Source organism: Sminthopsis crassicaudata, chromosome 5 (assembly GCF_048593235.1).
Source record: "Sminthopsis crassicaudata isolate SCR6 chromosome 5, ASM4859323v1, whole genome shotgun sequence".
Lineage (NCBI taxonomy): Eukaryota > Metazoa > Chordata > Mammalia > Dasyuromorphia > Dasyuridae > Sminthopsis > Sminthopsis crassicaudata.
In genome coordinates this window covers 206,994,318-207,017,037 of record NC_133621.1, presented here as the reverse complement: position 1 = coordinate 207,017,037, position 22,720 = coordinate 206,994,318, and the positions used below count along the sequence as shown (strand labels likewise).

At 34.9% G+C, this 22,720-nt stretch overlaps 1 protein-coding gene and 1 long non-coding RNA gene across 3 annotated transcripts in view; both read right to left on the bottom strand.

Annotated features, from left to right (window-relative positions):
* The window catches only part of LOC141544047 (uncharacterized), a 39,037-nt gene extending 18,212 nt beyond the window's left edge, over positions 1-20,825 (bottom strand). The window contains exons 1-2 of one of the 2 annotated variants that reach the window (XR_012482527.1): positions 7,054-20,825; positions 5,083-5,151 (exon numbers count right to left, since the gene is read on the bottom strand). This is a non-coding gene — a long non-coding RNA (uncharacterized LOC141544047). The remainder of the gene's footprint in view (positions 1-5,082; positions 5,152-7,053) is intronic. The other variant, XR_012482526.1, reaches the window with a different exon arrangement.
* Positions 1-22,720, bottom strand: part of GRIP1 (glutamate receptor interacting protein 1) — a 762,478-nt gene that overhangs the window by 611,071 nt on the left and 128,687 nt on the right. The gene's annotated exons all lie outside the window — the stretch shown is intronic.

Below are 22,720 nucleotides of genomic sequence, written 5' to 3'. Positions count from 1 at the left end.
CCAGAGAAGAAACACTGGGAAATGAATGTAAATTGTTAGCACTAATATCTGTCTGTCCAGGTTACATGTACCTTCGGAATCTAATGCTTATTGTGCAACAAGAAAATGGTATTTACACACATGTATTGTATCTAGGTTATATTGTAACACAAGTAAAATGTATGGGATTGCCTGTCATCGGGGGGAGGGAGTAGAGGGAGGGGGGGATAATTTGGAAAAATGAATACAAGGGATAATAGTATAAAAAAATATATATAATAAAAAATTATTTAAAAAAATAAAATTAAAAAAAAAAAAGAAAGTGAGAGGGAAGGAGTAAGCTAAGGGGAAGGGAATACAGAAATTGTGATGAAAAGGGGTAAAATAAGGGGAGGAACTTTAAGGTGGGGGAGGGATACTAAAAAGGGAGGGCTGTGAAAAGTAAGTGGTGTTCACAAGTTTAATACTGAGTAGGAGGGTAAGAGGGAAGGAAAGGAGAAAAGCATAAGCAGGCGTTAACAGCATGGAAAGCAATATAGAATTAGTCATTCTAACCATAAATGTGAATGAGGTAAACTCCCTGGTAAAGAGGAAGCAGTTAGCAGACTGGATTAAAAGCCAGAATCCTACTATATGTTGTTTACAGGAAACACACCTAAAACAGGGTGATACATTCAAAATAAAAGTAAAAGGGTGGAGCAGAATCTACTATGCTTCAGGTGAAGGCAAAAAAGCAGGGGTAGCTATCCTCATCTCAGATCAAGCAAAAACAAAAATTGATCTAATTAAACGAGATAAGGAAAGGCATTATATCCTGCTAAAGGGCCGCATCAATAATGAAGCAGTATCAATATTAAACATATATGCACCAAGTGGTGCAGCATCTAAATTCTTAAAAGAGAAATTAAGAGAGCTGCAAAAAGAAGTAGACAGCAAAACTATAATAGTGGGAGATCTCAACCTTGAACTCTCAGAATTAGATAAATCAAACCACAAAATAAATAAGAAAGAAGTCAAAGAGGTAAATAGAATACTAGAAAAGTTGATATAATAGATCTTTGGCGAAAGCTAAATGGAGATAGAAAGGAGTATACTTTCTTCTCAGCAGTTCATGGAACCTATACAAAAATTAATCATATACTAGGACATAAAAACCTCAAAATCAAATGCAGTAAGGCAGAAGTAGTAAATGCATCCTTTTCAGACCACAATGCAATTAAAATTACATTTAATAAAAAGCCAGGGGAAAATAGATCAAAAAATAATTGGAAACTAAATAATCTTATACTAAAGAATGATTGGGTAAAACAACATATCATAGACATAATAACTTCACTCAAGAAAATTACAATAATGAGACATCATACCAAAATGTGTGGGATACAGCCAAAGCATTAATAAGGGGAAGTTTTCTATCTCTAGAGGCCTACTTGCATAAAATAGAGAGAGGGTCAACGAATTGGGCTTACAACTAAAATTGCTAGAAAAGGGACAAATTAAAAACCCCCAGACAAACACAAAACTTGAAATTCTAAAAATAAAAGGTGAGATTAATAAAATTGAAAGTTAAAAAAAAAAAACAACCTATTGAATTAATGAATAAAACTAAGAGTTGGTTCTATGAAAAAACCAACAAAATAGACAAACCCTTAGTAAATCTGATTTAAAAAAAGGAAAAAGAAAAATTGTTAGTCTTGAAAATGAAAAGGGAGAACTCACCACTAATGAAGAGGAAATTAGAACAATAGTTAGGAGCTACTTTGCTCAACTTTATGCCAATAAATTCAATAACTTAAATGAAATGGAAGAATACCTTCAAAAATATAACTTCCCCAGATTAACAAAGGAAGAAGTAAGTAGTCTAAATAGTCCCATCTCAGAAAAAGAAATAGAACAAGCATATTAACCAACTCCCTAAGAAAAAAATCCCCAGGACCAGATGGATTTACATGTGAATTCTACCAAACATTTAAAGAACAACTAACTCCAATGCTATATAAACTATTTGAAAAAATAGGGATTTAAGGAGTCCTACCAAATTCCTTTTATGACACAGACATGGTACTGATACCTAAACCAGGTAGATCGAAAACTGAGAAATAAAATTATAGACCAATCTCCCTGATGAATATTGATGCTAAAATCTTAAATAAGATATTAGCAAAAAGACTTCAGAAAATCATCTACAGGATAATACACTATGATCAAGTAGGATTTATACCAGGAATGCAGGCTGGTTTAATATTAGGAAAACTATTAGTATAATTGACCATATTAATGACCAAATTAATAAAAACCATATGATCATCTCAATAGATGCAGAAAAAGCATTTGATAAAATCCAACATCCATTCCTACTAAAAACGCTTGAGAATATAGGAATAAATGGACTATTCCTTAAAATAATGAGCATATATTTAAAACCATAAGTAAACATCAGATGTAATGGCGATAAACTGGAACCTTTCCAGGTAAGAAACAAGGTTGCCCATTATCACCATTACTATTCAATATAGTACTGGAAATGCTAGCCTCGGCAATAAGAGCTGAGAAAGAGATTCAAGGAATTAGAGTAGGAAATGAGGAAATCAAGCTATCGCTCTTTGCAGATGACATGATGGTATACTTAGAGAATTCCAAAGACTCTGCTAAAAAGCTATTAGAAATAATTCAGAATTTTAGCAAAGTTGCAGGATACAAAATAAATCCACATAAATCCACAGCATTTTTATACATTAACAACACAATCCAACAGCAAGAGATACAAAGAGAAATTCCATTCAAAATAACGGTGGATAGTATAAAATATTTGGGAATATATGTACCAAAGGATAGGCATAACAATTGCCACAAAAATAAAGTCAGATTTAAATAATTGGAAAGACATTAAGTGCTCTTGGATAGGCTGAGCAAATATAATCAAGATGACAATACTCCTTTAACTAATCTATTTATTTAGTGCTATATCATTGTAAAGAGGAGTTAGGGTTTCCTCAATAAAGCCAGGATATATAAATACAAAGTCCCTGCCCTTTCTCTAGAAACTTAAAATTTAATGGGGAACACACAAAAAAGAGGAAGTTGAAAGGGGGAAAGGTCTAGGAGCTTTCTAAATTCAAGATGGGAAACTTTGGGAGTTCTTTATTTCATCTTCCAATCCAATCTGATAAAGGTATTGAGACAAAAGGTATAAGTTACAAAATGTCAGAATTAGAAGGCCCCTCATGAGTTGAAGCAATTTTTTTCCCTCTTAGCTACTTGGATACTTTGAAATTTAATTACAATAGATGTTAATAATTGCTTGATTGCTGTAATTGCATCTTTAAAAATCTGATGCTGAAATTAAATGTATTTCACAGAACTTGAAGACTTATTGCCAATATGATTTAAAAGACCATTTAGATAAGGCATTTAATGGAAACTAGTGGCTATGTGCTATTGTAACCTAACAGAATTTTATATTTTAAAGTATCCAGCTAAAAGGGAAATTAGTACAATTCTAGTAACCAGAACTGTGAAATTAGGAAATTCTCAATTTAGGAAATTAGTATGATAAGGATGAGCAATAAGGAAGTGGGGTAAATGGCTATATTCATTAAATCCATTGGGCACTTGCCACCAGTTTTCCCCATCCTCTAAGGATGAGATGAATTCTAGAATATGAATAAGAATCCAAATTCTGCATTTTGATCAAAGAGAATACCCATCAAGTAAGCTCCAACTCAGTGAAGGAGAATATGTAAAAAACATTTAAATGGATGCCTCCCAATGTACCTTTAATCACTGATTAAATTAATCAGATTCCTGAATTGCTCTAGGGAGATTTTTAAGAAACAGAATTTGAAAGAGGAAAACTATCGATTTTGCACAAATGCACATCCTGTTTTTATCAGGTTTGGTGCAATAACAATTCCAACAAGGATTATAATAGTCTCCAGAGCCGGTAACAGATGGATGACTTCCATCACCTAAAATATTGATGCTATAATTTGCTGCTAATAAAGCTTCATGACAGAGTATTAGAGTGGATTTTAACCATAACTTTAGTCACAGTTCAGCACTTTCACACTTTCTCTTGCCAGGACTGGTATTTTAAGATATTTTATTTTTACAATGTTAATTAAAGCAATTTATCTGATCAGTAACCTATTCCATTCAAGTCTTATCTTAAAACACCTTAAAGTGTAATGGAGGCAAATCCTGAGTTCTCCAAAGCAAGGCCTATCAAACAAGCTAAAAAATATCTTACCACCTGATGCGTCAGTCCACCTAAGGACCGCTCTAGCTAGCTAACATCAATGAAAATTATCCAAGGATGTATGGCTCGCTCATATGTATTTTTCTGGCTTTAGGAACTCATCAAGCCATCTTTTAGGACTGAAATCTCCAGTAATTGCCTATGTTCAGTATTGAAACAAAAATGGATGTACATCTTTTAAGCAAAGCTTTAATTATCAGTTTTGGTATTTCCTGGGGTCTGAAGGAAATGCAAGGCAAAGGAGAAACATTTCCAGGCTATGCCTAGAGATTAAAGAGATTGGGGATTGAGGTAAGGAAGGAAAGGACTATTACACCTGAGAGCTCCCTACTACTTCAAATAATTATTCTTTCTAACTAGAAGTAAAAATAAAAAACTAAATGTTTCTTCAAGTGACAATGGAACTACTACTGGTAGCACTTTGAAATATAAATGCTTTTCATATTTTTTCATATTCATGGACAAGGACAGGAAAAACACCTCACATAGAAAATAAAAATATTCATTTGTTAGCAAAACTTTTGGGATAGCAAAAGTTGGTTTTGCTAAATTTTTTTTTTTTTTTTTTTTAGAATAGTTGATATATACGACTATTTAATAGATACTGGAATGGAGAGATACATATATTATCAGTGAAAATTTTTAAAAAGGGGCAAAGTTTCATGTCCTATGTTTTTTGCTTAATTGCTTGTTTTTCTTTTAAAATAGTTGATATATAGGACTACTTAATGGATACGAGAATGGAGAGATACATGTATTTTGAAAAGAATGTTAAAATAAAAATTATTAGTGAAAATTAAAAAACAAAAACTGGGCAAAGTTTCATGCCCTATGTAGTAGCTCACCTTTCCCAGCCAGTAGTTAGGCTCAGTTTCCCAGATATAGCCCCAGGCTGCACTCAGTATCTGAGTAACCTTCAAAGACAGAAGAGAAAAATGAGGCAAAGTCCAGTAAAACTGCCTTTGCACTCTACCACAAATTCATTTGGCTGAGTGATCAAACTTTATTCTGAAGTACATTATCATTAAGTTTTCCACAGTACGCAGCTGCATCCAGGGATCCTGGTGACCAAATGGATCTTGTTGTAGCTGATGTGGACACTTCATAGCCTTTCCTGGACACAGGAAGACTAATTTGGAATACTGCCATAAAACAATTTCATCTTCTTAAAATATCATGAACTTTAAAAGAATATTTTTAACAAATAGCAAAATTGCTTTTCCTCATCCCCCCACCCCCACTTCTTTCTTCAATTTGTCTAGATGAGGCTGACATAAACTGTAACACACCTCATCATTTGACCTCATCAAGGCCATCCCACCGTCTTTGAAAAGTTTATGCAACTATTGTTTTCCTTACAAAATAAAAGGGAAAATTTAATCTTGGAAATGGCTCTTCCACATTAAGGACAAATAATGGAAACCTATTTTTCACATAAGGGGTAAATCTATCTTATTAAAAACACTAAGGCTACCAAAGCTAGATGCATTATGTTAATAACTCAATTATTATTGGAATATGGAAGTTATAGGATCTTCCTAGGAAATTTTAAGCAAAATAAAGGCCTAAGTCCAAAAAGCTTGCAAATAAACTTTCCTGGAAGGGGAGAAGGAAAATAAATTTAAATCTAGTGTGGACATTTTTTAAATAAGGCAAAGGCTAATTTTTAAGTTTAACTATTTCTAAACAAAACAATCTTTTAAAATGAATAAAATATTCATTGTAGATTTTAAATTAATTTAAAAAGATTCACAAAACATTTCCCCTTATTTTCAACTTTGTTTTTAAGCCATTTTTCATTCCTGTGTAATTCTTTGTGACCCCATTTGGGATTTTCTAGGCAAAGATAATGGAGTAATGGTACTATTTCCTTCTACAGATCATTGTACAGATGAAGAAATTGAGACAAATAGAATCAGGTGATTAGCCCAGAGTCAAAAATATATCAGAGATCAAATTCAGACTCACAAAATAATAAATCTTTTGCGATTTCAGATTTAGAATTCTATTCATTATATCACGTAACTGCCCAGAATATGCAACTTAGAGATCAATGAAAAACAAAAACAAAAACATCTTAATTCAGGGGAAAGAAATACCCTATTCATAATTAAGGCCGCCTTTTAGGATATTCCTTTAAGACCCATTGCATTAAAGTACCAATATAAATGGAATCATACTAGCCATGAGGTTAGGGTTTACTGGAGGCATTCACACTCCATAATTCAAAGCTTTTTCCTTCATGATTCTAATATTTTATAAAGCATTAAATCAGATAATACTTTAATTTATATTCAGTTTTACATTGGAAATATATGAAACAATTTAGTGCAACAAAGGAAAAACCAGCACCATCTATCCTTAAATAGTACAATGATCCTTTTTTCATTGCAAAATGATTACAAAAACTAGCTTAAATTTCAGCTCAAAAAAAAATACTCTGGTTAAAACGGGTTCAGAACATTTATTAAAATTCCTTTGTTATCTCCAATGATGCTACAAGTAACAAAAGGCTTATTATATGGGGAGCTCAGAGATGATACAAGAGGGAAATAGAATGAAAAAAAAAAAACAAAACAAAAAAAAAAAAACAAAAAAAACATTTCACCTAGGTAAAGAAAACTGATTAGAAATGAACATGCTAATCTCAGTATAAACTGAGAAGCTAAACATCAAAGGAATACTTAAGGCTCAAGGACATAGAAATTTACTGGTGATGAGCTCTATGTAATAAAAATACAATCTATAACAATGATACCAAAAATACAAATCACACAAATTATTATTGAAGTGCAAAGAAGAAGGCACTGGATTACCTCTCATAAGTTGAAGTCTTCTGCAGTACAACACCTGAGAAAAAGAGGTAAAAGTACAAAAACTGAGAAGAAACTAAAGTTCAGAGGCCAGAAGGAAAGAAAATTGGGGGACAGATTAGCAAATCCTGCCTTTTCTCTAAGTAGAAGCCAAAACTGCAATTAGGTAGAGAAGAGCTTACAAACTCCGGTTTGCCATAGAAGTGGTAAGATTACAGAATGAGGAGCAGAGAGAACAGACAGACCCCAGGTAAGAAAAGGAGTTCACCTACAAATGAGAGGGAATAAAGTCAAAGGCACAAATTCCACTTTTGGTATTACTTCCAGCTGAAATAGGTCATGTGCTTAATTAGCACCACCTCCCCTGAAAGAAGGCAATCAATTCCTGCCCACACTGAGAGGTGATGAAATACCTTATCACCACGGAAGTCAATTAATTAACATTTATTATGCACTTCCAAAAAAAATATATTTAAACAATACAACAAAAAGGCAAAAGATAGTGCCTGCCCACAAGGAGTTTACAATCTAAAGAAGGCCTGGGAAAGAAAACACCTACAGGGAACCTGGTTTTATGCAGGAAAAACCTATGTAATTAAAGTAGGTAAAGCATAGGGATTAAGTGGGGTTGGAAAAGGATTCCAGTAAAAGAAAGGATTTTAGAGGTTCAATAATTAATTAGACCCCCGGAGGAAGTGCATTCTAGGTTTAGGAGATGGTAAGAAAAAATGCCTAGAATCAAGAGATTAACTATCTTGTAAGAGGTATAGTCTGAAGTCCAGAGTCACTGGTGTAAAGTGTAAAAAGACTGGAAAGTAGGAGGGAAATCATTTTGTATTTGATCTAAGAGAGTCCACTGTAGTCCATTAAATGGGAATGGAGGTGGGGAGGGCTTACATGATCACATTTGCTTTAGAGCAAAATTTTTTTCCCCAATAGTATTTTATTTTTCCAAATACATGCAACGATAATTTTCAACATTCACCTTTGCAAAATCTTGTGTTCCCTCCCACCTCCAGAAGACAGCAAGCAATTAGATGTAGGTTAAATATGTGTAATTCTTCCAAACATATTTCCATATTAATCTTGGAGTGAAAGAAAAATCAGGTAAAAGTGGAAAAAGCAAAAGAAAGGAAAAAAACAAGCAAGCAAACAAAGATTAAAAGGTGACAGTACTATGCTTTAATTTACATTCAGTCTCCACGGTTCTCTCTAGATGCCAGTGGCACTTTCCATCCCAAGTCTATTGGAATTGTCCTGAATCAAAGCATTGTTAAAGAGACATCACAGTTAATCATCATACAATCTTGTTACTGTGTACAATGTTCTCTTGGTTCTCAACATCAGTTCATGTAAGTCCTTCCAGGCTTTTCTTAAACTGTGGGTCATAACCCCATAAAGGAGCCTATAACTGAAAGTGAGACCATGAAAAATTTGGCAATGGTGAAAGGTTTCTGAATATTTTATAATGAGGTCTTCAATGCAGTAGTTAGCTGAAGATTTGATAAAAATGAATCCCTGAGGCTGTGCCGAGAAACACTGATAAAGATCAGTTTAGCTTTGAGGAACCACCCTTTGGAGAGGAAAGTCAAGTTATGTAAAACTCCTGAGATCCAGCTCTGCTAAGGATTCAGCACATGCCTAGTCAGAAATCCTAGCCATGTCCCTAAAGTTAAATTTTTCCTATAAAATCTACTAAAGGCTGTCCCACAGGTGTTGCCTTCCTTTTGCCAAAGAGAATAGCCAATGCGAATTCTTCACATAACTGAATCCCAACTTTTGGTGCCTACCATCATCTGAAGCCTACATTACTCACCTCACTTTATGTCCTGCAGAATCAAATATTCAGTCATTTCTTTCATGAAAAAATAAATAAGCAGATCCATCTCATTAGTATACAAGTTTGCTTTTGTCTTTAAAAAATGGTAAAATTATACACACGCTAAAGAATTGTTTTTACAAATTTCTTTATGACTTATTATCAGTAAATGTTTGATTTGTATACCTACTTTATATACCTATATAACTATGGTCATGTAAAAATTTCTCAGGCAAAAAGAAGCTGCTAGTAGAAAAAGTTTAAGAAGCCTTGTGTTAGAGGAAAGTCATTTTGGTGCTGAATGGAAAGTGGATAGGACTAGGGAGATACTTTGGGCAGGTAGACCCATCAGAAATTATTGCAGTAATCTAGATGCAAAATGAGGAGGGCTTGTACCAGTAGGGTAGCAATATCAGAGAAGAGAAGGGGACTTATTTAAGAGATATAATTGCAGAGATGGGGGGGAAGTCTTGATGAAAAATGATGAATCTCAGAAAACTAGATTTCAAGCCTAAATGTCCCCTTCAGAAATAAGAGAGATATTTGGAGAGGGGGTGGGAATGGGGATATCTAGAGGAAAGGATAACAAGTTCTGTTTGGGGCTTGTTGAATTTAAGATGTCTAATAGACATCTTTTGGAAAATGTCAGAAAGACAATTGGAAACAGGAGCTTGGAGGTCCTAGTAGAGAGGTTGGGGAAGGATCAGCAAAGAAGGTAATTAAATCCTTGAAAAGGGATAAAAATCACCAAGTGAAGTAGTATAGAGGGAAAAGAGAAGAGAGAAGATTTTAAGGGTCACCCATAATTAGAAGGCATGATCTGGAATAGGACCAGCAAAAAGGACCAAGAAGGAACAATCAGGCAGTCAGAGAACCAGGATAGGTAGAAGGAAAATGATGTCCCTAAAACCTAGAGAGGATAGAGAAGGCTAAGGGAATCAACCATGACAAAGGCTGCAGAGAAATCAAGGAGAATAAGGATTGAGAAAAAAAAAAACCAAAACATTATATTGGCAACTAAAAGATCATTAGCAATTTTGGAGAGAAGAGTACCAGCTGAAAAGACTTTACAAGGGAGATTGACCACAACATTATGTGAATAGAAATTCATCTTTCTTTTCAAGATTCACATCAACAAGGTGCTGTATCTATGTCCATGAGAGCTTTCTACTCCCTCCCAACCTTGACCTCTGGAGGAACATTAGCACTGATTGAGAAGATCATTACCACCCTTAAAACTTCCAGAAAGTTTTAGCTGTTCACTGTGACAGTGCAAAGGAAAAAGAAGCCTGATAGAAGTAGGAAGTAGGTCTACCAGGAGAAGTTGGGAGCTAGGGACACTTTGTAGTTTCATTGTCAAGACAGAATATTAATTTTTTTTAAAAAGTAACTTTCATAATTACAATATAGACTTATGAATAGATAATGGACTTGTGATTTCATTGGTACAAGGCCCTCCTGGGTAAGGAAACTCTACCAACACAAGTCCTAAATTTCTCTTCTTACTTTCTCAAAAAAGCTGCCTAAAGACATGAGGCATTATTTGCCTTGCCCAAAGATGCAACTCCATATTAGGATATGGAATTTAAAATCAAGACTTCCAGACTCCAAGTCCAATTCCCTATCCGCTATCTCCATCACATAAAAGTATAAATAGATTTCATTTAAGCAGTAGCAGCTATTGGTATTAGAATTAGCAGAACTGGCTTCAAAATCTTTCCTCTGACACTGAATACTCATGTGACCCAAGGAAAAATAGATTAACCTTTCTGGGCTTCAGTTTCTTCATCTGTAAAATATGGGGACTACATTAACCATAAATTAAATTATAGTCTTATCAACATATGAACGACCTTATCTAGTCTTCAACAAGGATGGAACATGAGTTTAAAAAATAGCAGCATGTCCACGTCTCAATATGTATGCCCATCTTCCATAATTCTCAATTCAAATTCATTCCTCATCTCATCAAAAACATTCCTCTAGTTGATGCTGATTTGATAAATTGCATAGATGAGCCAAGCCTTCTCTTTCTACAACTGAGGTGATTTTGATAAATAAAAACAAGCCATTTATAGTTTGAAACTGTCATACATACACCCGAACGCACTCAGATTTAAGTGGTGCGTCGAACTTTATAAATATATTTCTCCGTGATATGACTATGCCACATGTCAAAAGGAAAGTTCAGAAGCCAGCACGTCTGCACTCAAACTTAAAAAGAAATGTCAATGGCATCAGACTACTTTCCCACATTATGATTATCTTATCCCTGAAAGTACAGTTTTCGAACACCTGCTCCTTGCTTTTTGGGAGTTAACTGACAGTGTGAGAAGAGAAAGGTTCTAGGTCTATCACTAAAAAAGGAAACCACACTTTTATTGATGAGGTCCTGAATGGTATAAAGGACAGAGAAAGAAGTAATTCCTGGCTCAAACAGGGAGAAGGGACTCATAGCTCCATGGTCCCATCTGGTGGGGAGGACATCCAGTCAGAAATTCAAGTTATGCAAAACTCCTGAGACCCACTCACTGTAATGAATCTCAAGAGGTTTCACCTTGCCTTGCCCTGTCAAAAATTCCAGTCATGTCCCTGAGGTTAAATTTTCTCTATAAAAACTATTTATGGGTCATCCTATTGTTGAGGTACAGAAGGAGACCTTAAAAGGATGGGGTGGCAAACTCTGAGGTGAGGTATTTCAAAAGAATTTGCAGGCTTAACCCCATCTCCAAGTCTAGAGGCAAAGTTCATGTTAATTGTAATGCCAATTGAAGCAAATTAAGTTCCAAAAGAATTTAGTGTAGAACTCTGGGCAGGGAGACAAATTTATCCAGTTCTTCATTTCACATGCTAATTTTATGGCCCAGAGATAGAACTGAGGAGTGGTCTCAGGAATTTGGTTATCATTGACCAACCAAAGACTTTAGAATCCTTGACAGATAGTTAGAACAATAGCACTCTAAAGTCAGGGGACCTTAGGATTATTGCTCTATTTCCAGAAGTTGTACCCCATCACCAAGACTGCTGCCCTACCTTGGGTCAGTCTGCTATAGCACTCTACCTCGTGGTATCTTTCTCCTTATCCCCCCCATTGCCACGTGATATCTCCCCTAAGTCCACTATGCTCCTCCTTTTATGGTGTTACAACCCTTTCAGAATTTAGCCTGCTAGGTAAAGACATACCCCAATCTCAGGGGGTGCTCCCTTTCTATTGGGCAATTGTGAGTTCTACTGAGGAACTTATCTTTCATATGCTCTCTCATTCTATTTCATATTTACCCTTCCTGGTGTCTGTTGCATCCCTTCATCTTGTCTGTAACATATTCCCCTAAAAAATCTTTTGCCAAAAGATTTTGCCAAAGAGAATGGCCATTGTGAATTCTTCACATGACTTCTTCGTGCTGACTGAAACCCAACTTTTGGTGTCTATCTTCATCTGGTGTCTAATCATTATCTGTTGTCTACATTACTTACAACATTATTGCTGCATAACATTGCTCTTAGGAACAATGACAATGAAATCTGACAAGATTTCTATAGAATATTAAGGTTTGCTAAATGTGTTACATAAATTCTTTCACTGGAGCCTCTTGAAATGCTACTCAGGGTCAGGATCCAATGTTTTTTGTACAGAGTCATTCTGGGTGGACCAAACTGACCCTGGCATTTCTTAGCAAAGATACTAGACTGGTTTGCCTTTTCTTTCTCCAGTGGATTAAGGAAAACCAAAACTAAGCAAAATTTGCCAAGATCACATAGCTAATAAGTGTCGGAGGCTGGATTTGTACTTTAGTCCTCCTGACTTCAGGCCTAACCACCTAGTTGCCTCCCTATTTTACAGAATGGAAAACTAAGACTGAGATCCTTTAAGTGACTTGCACAGAGTCCACGCAGTTAGGATCTGAGGGGCAGGATTTGAACTCAGGTTTTCCTGCCTCCAAATCTAGCACTCCATCTCCTACATCACCCATTGTTTATCAGAAATTTCTTGCCTCTTCCAACTACCTACAATGTCCTAGCTCACTTTGGGGGTGGGGACGAATGAGCCCAACCTAATATTTAAGCAGTTTTCCTCTGGTCCAAGAGAGAAGTGACCCTGAACTCTCTCTTTGGAGGTCAGATTGGCTCCCGTAGGACTGAACTTTGTCTTTGGGTCTAGAGAGGAACAAGGTTCAGTATTCCAGTCCCTTGGGCTCAGCAGCAGCCCTGGTTCCTATTGTTACCCATGAGATGTAAGTTCAACAGCAACAAATGAATTGTCTCAGGGGCAAAAGAGAAAAGATGATGCTTTTGTAGTCTATGGGGAGTACATCTTCTCTTCTTTCCTAGTAGCTGATTAAAGAGCAGCCAGATCACGTTCAATGAATTAGATTACCCTTACATGCTAGGAGTCAAACTTCTAACAAACTCAACTTTCCAAAATAGTTCCACAGTGGTAGAGCACTATACCAGGAATCACAAAAAACTGGATTAAAAGTAAATTTTAGGTATTAGTTTTATCTCTGAGCAAGTCACACATCTTTAGGTCTCAGTTACTTATTTGGAAAATGGGGGTGGCAGATACAGGAAGAGAAAAGGAAAGGGGACTCTAAAGTTCCTTCCAGTTCTAATTTGTGATCCAATTGAGGTATAACCAAAAAAAAATTTCCATTTTCCTCTAACTATACTTAAGTCCCAGAAAGAACTCCTGCTCAAAGCTTCAAAAGATTCATTTTCACTCAATATTAACAAGATAAATTATTGGCTATTCCAGGTTACAGATTAAAACAGATTAAAATACAGATTATTACCAGATTTAAAAGGGAGAGCTATCCAAATTAGGAAGTGACTTCCCCACTCCTCATTCCAAAAAATAACCCATACAGGATAAGTGACCTTGAGTTAGATATGGATAATCCTTATAATGTTCACCAAAGTATCAAGGAAAGCTTTAAAAAGCTTAAAGTGTTCACTATGTCTACTTTAGAAATGAGCAAGTCATATATATTAGGATTTTTCTTTAGTCAAAAAAACATTTATGTGCTTATGAAATGCCAGCCCTGGAGCCAAATCTGGAACTAAAAAAGAAAAGACACACTGCCCTCAAGGATTTTACTTTCCAATGGGGGGAAAACACATTTCACATTTAAATTTTATGTAGTTAACTAATCCAGCTACCATTATCTGGAAAATTGACTAGATGTAAAAAAAAAAAAAAAAAAATGCATTTCTGAAGATACATTCATTTATTTCTCATACATAACATTCATTGCTTTATGATCACTTTCCAAAAGAAAGAAGGTATGGATGGGTAAAAGTGGGGATGGGATAGCAAAACAACATTTATATTGTTGGCTAACTTATCTGCTCAACTAACAAGTGTCAAAAAAAGATTTTTAGAGAAGCACATTGTTTAAAAAAAAAGATGTTACTAACATATATACCTAAGATTTTTATGTGTTTGTAATAACACCAATTAAGATTTCGGTAGTCTCACATCAAAATTACTATATTCTCCCTTGAGGATTAGGACACTTTCCTTTTCTATTCAGTTGAACTAGGTGGGGGAAAGAAAAACATCTCTTTAAAAAATTTCCAGATTCCCTCCAGGCAAAATGCTAATTACTTTGAGCTTTTCAGGACTTCTACCAATCAAATCAAGTCTACCTCACATCCATTTCATTCAATTCAAGAAATGTTTTCAAATTACTAAACTTGTAGCAAAATGTTGGATACAAAATAGGATACAAAGACACCACCCCTCCCAATTCCCTTACACATACTTTCCCCAAACAGTTCCTGATCAAAGAAAGTTTAAAATTCTATTGGTGTAGTAACTGGCTACAAAGCTCTGATTTAATTCTATCTCGGTTCTAAACAAACAATTTAAACACAAAACAAAATCAAGATTACTTTATCACAATCTAAGCATATCCCTAGTCTAATCCTCCAAAATTTCCCAATCTCAGAATTCTCCTCTCCCATTCATTCCTACCATCTTCGGTCCTGTTCCTTAGTTTTAGAACAACCTCCTACTTCCCAGCTGCCACTGCATCTCTTGAAAATGAGTGAAAATACAATAATTTCATGTGATTCACATTTAATGGGACAGAGAGGCTACTGGTACCCACTACTTAACACATTATTCACCTTTGTCTTCCAAGAATACCTCCATAACAAAACAAAAATCTAGAGTCTAAATCTCATCCCAAAGATTCCAATCACCATTCCTAGTACCAAACAGGTCTGGTGGCGATTCTCCACTCACCACACTGAGATCCTAGAGGACAGAGTACCAGGCAAGCAATAGGCATCTAATAAATGCTACTCCATGGTTACACTTCCTTCCTCTCACTTCCCTTCCAGGATCTGTTTAGTCCTCTTTAAGGAGAAAGGGTAGGGTGAGAGGTGGAGAAATAAACAGAGATGCTGAAGTATTATTTTTTCATTTCTCATCAAACTAAGCAAATGAAATTAAAGCTCTCCAAAAAGTAATTGAGCAGTTTCTCTTTTCAATTCTTCTTGAAATAAAAAGAAACTGTTCTGAGTGATATAGAAACCAGATGCTGGTAGGCACCAAAAGTTGGGGTTCAGTCTGTGAAGAATTCACAATAGCCATTATCTTTGGCAAAAATTAGATTTATTTAGAATAGATTGCAGACAAAATTAAGGGAAATAATACATATTAGGAACGGTGAATATAAAATAAAGTTGAGAGCCCTTAGAAAGGGGTTTTAATAATTAATGATGGAAAGGGCAAGTTCTTGGTGGAACTTGCCACTTACCAGGAGAAAGGATTGAGGGTTAGCAGGCTAAATCCTGAAAGGGATTTAGTATCCTAAAAGAGTTAGTTAGCTATAAGGAGAAATGGGGTTGAGAAGCATAGTGGAGTTAGGAGAGCTATCACGAGGCATGGGGGAAGGGGAAGGGCAAGAGTCAGAATGCCATGGCAACTGACCCAAAAGAAGGCAACAGTCATAGGATGGTCCATAAATAGATTTTATAGGGAAAATTTAATCTCAGGGGCATGACTGGGATTTCTGAGGACATGGCAAGGAGAGACTGCTCTAAATCACTTCAGAAGATGGAACCATAAAGCTAAAGGGATCTCTATCAGTGCCTTCTCCCTGCCTGCCTCAGGGATTACTTTTTATCAGTTTTTCTGCTAACCATGCCCAACAGTGAAGATCTCAACAAAAACCAGTTGGATAAGTAACTTTAAAAAAAACATTTCTTCCCTCTGTTCTACAGTCAGCATGTATATTAATACTCATGAAACTAGAATTTGTTAATCAAGGAGTTCATTTTCTATATATTGTTAAATATGCAGGTCATATCTAGAACCTCTGCTGTGTTAGATTTAAAAAGTACAGGTTTCAAAGGATTAAGAGAGTTGCTGGGCCCAGCATTACGTGATGGCCCAAGAAAATGAACATTTTAAAATATCAGCAATATCATTAAATGTGGACTTTTGCTTTATAGAAATTTTTTGATGACTTCATATATTGCAAATAAAAATAACACAACTTTTAAAATAAAATGTACTCCTTTAAGTAATGTGTTTACATAGAAAGATCCACTACCACTTCAAAAATAATGGTGTCCAAGTCTCCACAAATGGCCCACTTATTTCAAACACTGCCAAATATAACAGCATTTCAATTTAACCACAAAATTTTTTCAGTGCTTGCTGGTCCTAGAATGGAATTTGATTTATACATCTTTTTTGTGCACACAAACAGAAAAAAAAAAAAAAAAAAGCATCAAAAAGTATTTTTTATTTATTTAATTTTTTTTGGCCAAAGCTACATTTTGAAATTCCATTTATGAACTAAAAATGTATAAAATTTCACAATTCTGGATTATATGACCCAGTCTAAAAACTGGTTGGTGATGCATTATTGATTTTGACATACTCATGAAAGCTCAGATTATGCTTCTATTAAAATTTACATTTCATGACAGATTTGTCAGGTTTAATTTATGATTCAGACATGTTTCTGGTTCAGTAGCAACAAATTATCACCATTTGAATCTTCATGATTCAATTTCTACCAAAGAAATATCTCTTGACAAGGCATTTTGCTCACTATTTTGATTTGGCTTATAACAGAAAAAATTAACAGAAAGTCTTCATTAAGAAAAAAATAGGTAATTAACAATATAAAAGTGTTTTGATTTCCTACTGGTGGTGGTGGGATGTCTTCCATGACACATATTTTAATGAGCAACATATATTTTTACTTTTACACAAAGATGTAAACACTGATTACATTCAGAAGCACATAGTGTCCTAGAATCACATATTTGGGGCTAAAAGGACTCTTGAAGATTATTTAATTTAAGCAACTTCCTTCATTGCTTCAGAGGACATGGAGATCATAAAGCACAAGTCTGACCATGCCCCTTACCTACTCAATAAACAAGGAGGAATTACTCATGTTTACTGCTACGATCAGGCCTTAACCTATTTTTCTAGCCTTACTGCATATAGCTAGCTTCCCTTTGTACAACTCTGTCTGGTTAGTTGGTTGTGGACCCCTTTTTAAAAGAGGAACAGAATGACATTATTATGTTAAGGCACCATGTGTCCAACTATGATAGCTCATCAAATACAATTCTATAAAACAACTCTACAGCCTCATCAAACTGTCATTCTTACTGTTTCCCCATCCAAAAAACTCAATTTTCAAAGTGCTATCTGCATCTAGAGAGAAAACTACAGAAACTAACATAGATTGGAGCATAGCATTTTCACCATTTTGTGTATTTGTTTGCTTTTTCTCTCATGGGTTTTTTTTTTTTTTTCCCCTTTTGGTCTGATTTTTCTTGTTTAACATGAAAATGTGGAAATATGAATTTGCTTGCTGTCTTGGGGAGGAAGAAAAGAAGAAGGAGGGAGAAAAAACTTTGGAACACAAAATCTTACAGAAATGAATGTTGAAAACTATCTTTAGAAGTATTTGGAAAAATAAAATACCATTGAGAAAAAAAAAATCTATTTTTTTTCCATATCTTTGCAATGGTTGATCCCAATTCCTAAAATACTTTTCTCCTCTTGAATATTTAGTTTCTTTCAAGATCTAAACTACCCATAAGATCTATCTACCCATTTTTAATCAAAAAGGATGTTCATACTTTGTACATGGGTCACTAGATGTTACCACTTTTGTTACTAATCACCAATAATACCTCCTCATCTGAGACAATCCCGACTGAGGTAACCTCCCCCTACTTTTACAAAAGGGATTAGCCTATAAACATTAAATGATGTCCAAATTTAAAAAAATCCTCACCTTTATTTCAATTAAACTCAAAAACAGGGACCAAAAAGTGAAACTAAACAAACATCACAAAAAACTGAGTGAAAATAAAGCATGATATTTTATTTTCTGGGTAAATATTTGCCTAGTAGAAGAAAAATATACTCTCTTATCCAAGAAACCCTCATCTTCATTCCAAAGATAATGTTTGTTACATTGTAGGAACATAAAGAAGGAATTCAGAAAAGGAGCAAAGTTTAGAAGTAGCCTCAGAAACTACAGACTAGCCTTACTTAATTTCTCTATTACCCAATTAATCCAAGGATCATAATAGCAACCACCTAACTCACATGGATGTTAGAGGATGCTATTCAAAGGATGGAGATTAGCAAGGGGGGAAAGGTGAAGGAAAGATTATATCAAATACAGGCAGTTCACACCTTACATATTCCATTTTTTTGTAAGATGATTACATTTCTCATCATTTTCTTATCACTGTTATGAATAATGATTAAATCCACAATTGCCCATTAAGACTTATTTAATCTCTTACAATATTACTACTATTAGCCTGATTCCTAAGTAATTGTAATGAGAGAGGAAAAGAAATGATGAAAGAAGATAATTCCCTAATCCAGATTTCTTCACTTTTTTGATGGCATAGATTCTTTTAGCATACTGGTGAAGTTCTAAGAATAATGTTTTTAAATACCTAAAATGAAAGAAATAAGATTACAAAGAAACCATTTATACTGAAATATAGTTGTTAATATATTCATTTGTTTAAGTTTAAGAGCCAGTCAATTAATGAACTTATTAAGGGCCAAGCACTGTGCTAATCACAAATGATACAAAAGAAAGAAAAAGATAATGTTTGTTTTCTGCCCACAAGGAGATCACAGTCTAATGGAGGGAGAAAACAAGCAAACAACTATGTACAAACAAGCTATAAAAAGGGGAAATGGGAATAATTAAAAGATGAAAGGCACTAGAAGTAAGAAGAGTTATGAAAGTTAGAAGGTGGAGAATATATACATATATGTATATATATGTACATATATGAAAGGTAGAAGGTGGAGATATATATATATATATTCGTAGTAATTTTATTTATTTTAATATACATTGCTTTATGAATCATGTTGGGAGAGAAAAATCAGAGCAAAAAGGAAGTTTAAAAAAAGTAAAAAAAAAAAAAAAAACAGAAAAAAGAAGTGACCATAGCATGTGTTGATTTACATTTAGTCCTTAGTTCTTTTTCTGGATGCAGGTGGCATTTTCTGTCCAAAGTCTATTGGGATTGCCTTGGAAGATAGGTTTTAGATGAAACTTCAAAAGTCTGGAAGAAGAGATGAGGAGGAATACTCCAAGTGAGGGACAAAGAAAATTGAGTATTTTGCTGCAGATCCAGGACACCCATTATCAGTAGATCAAAGAATAGGTTATGCTGAATAAGTTGTAAAAAGATTGGACAGGTAGAAGGAGAGGGCTAGGTTATTTATAAAAGGGTTTCAATGGCAAACATAGCATTTTGCATTTGACTCTAGAGGCAAAAGGGAATCACTGGACTTTATTGAGTAGAAGGGAGAGCCATGATTGATCTGCACTAGGAAATAAATCACTTTGATGGCTGAAGAATGGGGAGGGATTTGAGGAAGACAGATCAACCAATAGACTGTTATCAAACATGATGTTACAAAAGTCTAACCCAGAGTGGCGACTATGACAGAGAGAAGGGGAAATCTGGGGAGATGTTGCAAAGATATAATTGACAGCTCTTGGCAACACTTTGCATATGGAGGTAAGAGACGAGGAGAAATCCTGGATGAATCCTAGATTGTGGGACTGAGGAATTAGGAGGATTGTGTTACCCTCTAAAATAAATAATGGGAAAAGTAGCAGAAGGTGTTAAGGTTTAAGGAAAAAATAATGAGTTATATTTTGGAAATAAAGAGTTTTAAGACTGAAGAGTAAAATTAAGAATAATTAGCATAGAAATGATAATTAAATCCCTGGGAATTTATGAGATCACCAAGTAAAGTGATATAGAAGGAGAAGAGACCAGAGTTATATATAGAATCCTGGGGGATGTCTAGAGTTAGAAGGCATGATGATGAGGATCCAGAAAAAAGAGAAGCAGTAGTCAGATAGGGAGGAGGAGAACCAGGAGACAATGGAGAGGAGGAAAAGCAGCAGGAAGAGGAGGAGGAGGAGTAAATAGAGGAGGAGGAAGAGGATAAGGAAGAAAAAGAGGAGGAAGAGAAGAAGAAATGAATGTTCTGTTTTATTGAGACACTACTTATTTATCCAAATCTGAAAAACATCAAGAGACATTCATTTAGCCAGGGCAGAGTAGGCAAGATGGTGTAGTAAAAAGAGAAGTGAACTTTAAACTGAAAGACTTGAAATCCTAGTTTAGCAAATCACCAATCTCAAAGCCTCAGTTTCCTTATCTGTAAAACAGAGGTTACTTTTGTATTGCCTACTTGAAAACCATTTTAAGAAAAAATAATTTTAAAACTATAATATATATCTTATCTTATCATCTGGGCATAATTAAGGCACCAAATAAAAAGTTTAATGCAAGTATTTATTTAATATAACCAAATACAATTTTGCTTTATATAAAAAGCAGTATAAAGTTAAAGAATAATATAAAGTTAAAACATTATCCTAATATAAACAATGACTAAATTCTGTAAACAAAAAGAAGATAAAACAAAGCCAGAAATTGGATACTAATCTTGGTGGCCTAAAAAAGACATGCAAGCCTGTTAGGATTACTAGGTGAGAACTCAAGTTGTCTGGACAGTGACAAGGTGAGAATTCAAGTTTTCTGGACAATTACAAGGTGAGAACTCAGGTTGACTTGATAGAAGGAGCAAGCTCATTGGCTGAAGTGGTTCTTCCCAGAAGCCCTTGCATTATCCCACGCCCATTCTCTGGGAGGATAAAAAGCAACAGTGGGCCTGGAAAGTGAGTCTACATGGAGAAGGATAAAAGCTGGAGGAGATTCAAGGAGGGGACTCTGCATTGCATCAGGCTTGACGGGGCTCTCTGCAGGAAGGGAAGTCACTTCTCTGGACAAGAGTTAACAGCAATTGCCTGGAGACAACGGTTCGTTACAGGAAGAAGAATCTGTCGGAGAGATTTGAGAAGACACAGCAGATCTCTTCCCAGAGAGCGATCCAGCAGCTTCTGGAGACGACAGCTCCCTACACAAGCCTCCTTCCTAGCAAAACTGAGGAACGATACTGGGTGCAGGACATTGCAAACACTGCCTGGTGCAGTCATTTTTTGGGGTTGTTTTATCTAATTTTTTTTTATTTTTATTTTTTTTTTTGCTACAAGGGAGAATGAATTCTGTTTCCTTATAATCTGTGACCTTAGGAACTGTACAAAATAAATGGAATCTACTGATCACATGAGACTCCTTCAACTATTTAAACTGGGTCCTTTTAAAGTCTTGCATCTCTACTGAAAATTCCTCAAATTGAAAACAAACAAACAAACTGAAAATTTCTCAAATTTTCCAAGGATTCAACAAAAAGAATTTTTTGGGTCTCCCCAATGGATTCTCCAGGATCTTCCTTCCTTAAATTACAGGATCATAAATCTAGAGCTCAAAGCCATTCCAGAAGGAATTTAGTCTAATCCTCTCATTTTACAAATGAGTGAACTGAGGACCAGAATGGTTAAGGGATTTGCCCATAGCCACAAGAATAGTAATCATTTGAGACAGAATTTGAACCCAGATCCTACGATTTCAAAGCTAATACTTTTTACACTATAGCAAATGAGTAGGTGGTACAGTGGATAAGAGCATCCTGTTTGAAATCAGATGAATATTTATTGATAAATATTAACAAATATTAATATTTATAACTTATTTAATTTTAATATAATTAATAGTTAATAAATATTTATATTTCTAACATTTACTTAGCACTTTGAGGTTTGTTACTCTCTAGACAAACCAAGTAGGTGGCACAATGGCTAGAGCACACAATCATAGAGTCTAAAAAACTCATCTTCCTGAGTTCAAATCTGATCTTGGACGCTAATTGGTTGACCCTGGACAAGTCACATCACTTTGTTTGCTTCAGTTTTTTCATCTGTAAAATGAGCTGGAGAAAGAAATAGGAATCTATTCCAGTATCTTTCTCAAGAGAAACCCAAAGAGGGTCACAAAAGTCTGCCATTATTGAAAATAACAATAAAAACAAATGGCTATACACAGGTGAACAGAACTTTAATGTTTTCCATACATAAAACTAATATCTACCCTGCTATCTCTTTTTCTAGAGGCTAGATTTCTTTTAATATAACTTAAGGTTGCATAAGTGTTTTGGAGAAGTCACATTCCAGTGCTTTAATCATGTTGTTACTGGCTCCAAAATGGAGACACATATCTTAATGATGGTCATCACCTAAAACCTTAGTCTTTTACTCATGAATTACTATTATAACACATTTCCTACTGCCCTTCTTTTATGTCTAATTTTTTTTAAACTAACAATACAATTTTAATTGTTTCCCTATTAAGTCATGGGACAGCTAAATGGTGCAGTTGATAGAACACAGCCCCTAGAGTCAGGAGGATATGAGT